Source organism: Peromyscus eremicus, chromosome 3 (genome assembly GCF_949786415.1).
Source record: "Peromyscus eremicus chromosome 3, PerEre_H2_v1, whole genome shotgun sequence".
Lineage (NCBI taxonomy): Eukaryota > Metazoa > Chordata > Mammalia > Rodentia > Cricetidae > Peromyscus > Peromyscus eremicus.
This window is the reverse complement of record NC_081418.1, coordinates 26,339,437-26,344,007: the sequence shown is the minus strand read 5'-3', so window position 1 is coordinate 26,344,007 and position 4,571 is coordinate 26,339,437.

Sequence of the window (4,571 nt, the reverse complement as noted above, 5' to 3'; positions counted from 1 at the left end):
GTGGATGAGTCAGGCATATTAAACACTTGCTGATCTGACCAGAGCTGTACATATCATACTGCAATTTTGTTACCAGTCTCAACTGGAATGTATCAACCACAGATGAAATTTTATTTAATATGAAGAGCAAGTAAGAAAGCCAAGATTCATGTGTTTGGTTTGTTTGATTTTAGTCTTGCCTTGACAGTCTGCCATTTTTTTCACTCAAGGGGTTTTAAGATAACCACCAAAGTGATACATTCAAATTTTTTTTTCACTCCACCAAACTGGTGCCTGTATGATGAGCAACTCTCTGAACGCATTCTCTCTTTTGTTTCATTTCCTTGTCTAATGATAAATTTAAAACATGTGGTCTGGGAAAGTAACAAGATTGGATGGGGGAAACTGAGACTCTCAAAAATCAGATCCTCAGGAGGAAATGCAAAAGGAATGCTTCATAGGTGTAGCATTTGGTTAGGGATGTTAGTTGCTTCCATCATTGGTCAGCTTGCAGTGTTGTTTTCTGGAATCATGAAAACTAGACCAGAAGAAAGAGGCTTTCAGATCAGACCTAGCTGGAATCATCTGAGTTCTGTGTCCTAAGTATGTGATGTCTTCAATAACAGGGGACCACCCTCACCTCCTGAGAGGCAACCAAGGGCTACAATAATAATCTATATTATTTTGAGAGTCACCTGGACTACCCTGATCAAGCATTTGAAAGGAGATTTCTTATGTCCAGTGCTGGGGATTTTGTTAGTCTCTGGTTCTTCACTAGCGACATGTAGTCTACTACCAGGCATGAGCTCCCTTCTGTTTAGTGGGCCTTAAGTCCACTTAAATAGTGGTTGGTTACAGCCAAGTTGTAAGTGCCACTGTGGCATCTTTAGCCATATTTTTCTGTGCTGGTCATTGCTGTGGCATTACAGCCTGCTGTGGATATTGCTCTGTATGCTGTGAATGTGTTGCTCTGATTTGATTGATAAATAAAATGCTGATTGGCCAGTAGCCAGGCAGGAAGTATAGTATGGGTGGGACAAGCAGAGAGGAGAATTCTGGGAACAGGAAGGCTGAGTCAGGAGTCACCAGCCAGACACAGAAGAAGCAAGATGTGAAGGCAGAACTGGGAAAAGGTACCAAGCCAGGTGGCTAAAGATAAATACGAATTATGGGTTAATTTAAGTGTAAGAGCTAGTCAATATTTAGCCTGAGCTAATGGATAAACAGTTTTAATTAATACAAATCTCTGTGTGTTTACATGGGTCCGAGCGGCTGTGTGACTGGTGGATGAGAGAGATTTGTCCTGACCACTGGCAGGCTGGGACACAGAAAAACTCTAGCTACAACAGCCAGGTACGACTACTGGTTACTTTTCTCCCTTAGCAGCTTGTGTGTCTCCTATGGGTACAATAAAAGCTGGTTCTCTGCACAGCTCTAAATGGTATGTCTCCATCAAATCCCTCCCTTCAGAACCCAGGTAACCCTCTAGAAGAAGTGGAAAGAGTTTAAGAGCCAGAGGGAATGGAGGAAACCAGGAGAATAAGGCCCTCTAAATTAACTGAGAAGAGCTCTATGAACTTACAGAGACTGAAGGAGCAAGCATAGGGCCCCGCACAGGTCTGCATCTAGTCCTCATTATATATATTTTAGCTTTCAGTTGAGTATTTTTATAAGACTCCAGAATGTGTGAATGAGTGGGTCCCTGATTCTTGTGCCTTCTCTTGGGCTCTTTTCCTTTTGTTTGTTTGTCTTGCCCAACTTCAATGTGATAGTTTTGTTTTATCTTACTGTATTTTATTTTGTCATGTTTTATTGTTACCTTTTAGAATCCTGTTCTTTTCTATTGAAAGACAGAAAGGGAACTGGGTCTAGATCAGGTGGCGTGGGACTGGGAGGAGTAGAGGTAGAGGGAATTGTAATCAGAATATATTGTATGAGAAAAGAACCTATTTTTAATAAAAGGGGTTGGGGGGAAGAAAGCTATTTTCAGGGAGTATCTGTTCAGATCAGTTCCAGACTGAATCCTCTGAATCCTAGGTCCAAAATGTTTTGAGGGTTGTTTGCTTATTATTGAGTTAGTTTCAGTTCTTTCTGTGGTCTGGATGTCGGTCCTTTATTAGATGTGTGGTTTTCAAAAAATTTCTCCCACTAGGTAAATTTTTCTTTGCACTCTTTGATCTGCAAAAAGTTTGAGTTTGATGCAACCTAACTTGGTTATTTATGCACTTGTTGTCTTACATTTGAAAGTCAAACACAAGGAGTCACTACCAAGACAAATGTCAAGGACCTTTTCCAGCTGTTTGCTCCTAGGACTGTTTTCAGGGTTTTAAGACTTGAATGAACAAGTCTTTAATGATTTTGTTTTAGTTTTTGTATGTCATGTAAAGGTAAAGTCACACATATTTGCATGGGAATATAGTTTCTACAACACTATTTACTGAAGGTGTTCTTCCCCATTGTATATTGTTGTCTCCTTTGTATAACACACTAGCTGTTTGTTCATGTGATGGTTTATGGGTTCTCTATTCTGCTCCTTTTTGAAAAAAATGTTTTTTTTCTTTTATTGAAAATAGTTTTTTTTCACAGAATATATCCTAATTACAGTTTTTCCTCCCTCTACTCCTTACAGCTCCTCCCTACCTCCCCTCCCAAAGAGATCCATCCCTTTTCTGTCTTTCATTAAAAAACAGGCTTCTAAGGGATAATAATAAAATATAATATAATATGATAAGATAAAACTGAAACTAATACAATGGAATAAGATGGAACAGTAAAAAGAAGGAAAAGAGCCCCTGCCCCCAAAAGGCACAAGAAACATATAGGTGAAGAGACCTACTCATTCACAAAATCAAGAATCCCATAAAAACATTAAGCCTGAAAGCTTAACCAGACTCTAGTTCCTGGTCCTCATGCCTTATATACCTTTCTGCTTCCTGTCATCACTTCCTGGGATTAAAGGCATGTGCCACCATGCCTGGCTGTTTCCAGTGTGGCTTTGAACTCACAGAGATCCAGATGGATCTCTGCCTCCAAAAAGCTAGGATTAAAGGTGTGTGTGCCAACCATTTTCTGGCCTCTGTGTCTATCTGGTGACTGTTCTGTCCTTTGACCCCAGATAAGTCTATTAGAATGCACAATATATTGGGGAACACAATATATCACCACACCCCAGCACAATTTCTGCTAAATAAAGATGAAACTCCATAGATGAGCCTACCCCCAGTCTTACTACACACAATGATATCCCCGCAGACAGTATCTCAGACAGTAATGCCTGTTGTATCATTGCGTAATCTTAATAAAATCCCAGTCTTCCTGGACAAGCCTTTGCCAGATCAAGAAAACATACTTGCCAATGATTCAATAATTTATGTTGTGTTAGTTAGTGGTTGGGCTTTAAAAAATATTTTACTAAAATATCGTGTACAGTTTGTGGACTAGGCTGTCTTGCAGCAAAAGAAAACTTTTTATGAGGAAAACCAAAGAGCAAATATTTCAATTCTTATAGCCTTGCCATGTCTAATCTACCCTGCAACATCATAAAGGCAAGAAATACATTGATGAACAGTCTTGTCCATATTTCCACAAGCTTGGACATTAGCACTAAATTTGGAATTTTGTATAGTTTTATATGGTCATTATTAAGATAAAATATTCTTCCTTTGATTATTTTCAAACACTGAAAAAAAACCAGAGTTATTTAGTTTTGAGTCAGACTCTCACTCTGTAGCTCAGGCTAGCCTTCAACTCACAATCCTCCTGCTTCAGCTTTCCAAGCCCTGGGGTTACAGGCGGTGCCTTTGCCCCTGGCTGAAGGCATTCTGATGTTACAGGACTTGCAAAAATCAGGTGGCTAGTCAGATTTGACCCAGGAACTTAAGCTTCCTGACACTTATCTTCCTGAATCAATAGAAATGCGTTAAAATGTCTAAAATAATCAGTAGCTTTTAAAAGACAATTATTTTCCTCATGGTGGCGTGGAGAGGGAATGGTAGACTCTCAAAAACCTACCGAAAGCATTGCGCTTTTGTCTCGGTTCTTAAGAGCCTCTCGAATCTAATTATATCCAATTAAAATTAACTCTAACGGACTGAGAACACAAATACAAACAGTCCCCAAGGCTGTTTCATAATCTGCTAGGCAGACCAAAAACTGAAAACCAATTTTCATCCTCTACAGCTGAGTGAATTTGAGTCCTTGGGGAACTAGACACTTTGTCTCCCCAACCCTCCCACCTCTCTCTCTCTCTCTCTCTCTCTCTCTCTCTCTCTCTCTCTCTCTCTCTCTCTCTCTCTCTCTGTGTGTGTGTGTAGGATGGTCAACCACCTATACCAGGAGTCAAAACAAAGCTTTTCTTCTTTAAAAACCCACATTCGATTTGGTAGGTGAGAAAAACAAAATGGGACCCAAAGTTGGGGTGGGGAGGGAAAGAGGTAGATCTAGGAGGAGTTTGGGAAAGGGGGCGAATATCCTTAAAACTCAACTCATGTACAAAATTGATACAGAACTAGTAATAACTAATGCATACAATTTAAAACATTATTCTGTAGAAAAAGAGCTACTTGAAGAAAAGTGAAATGTTCAGCTTCCCA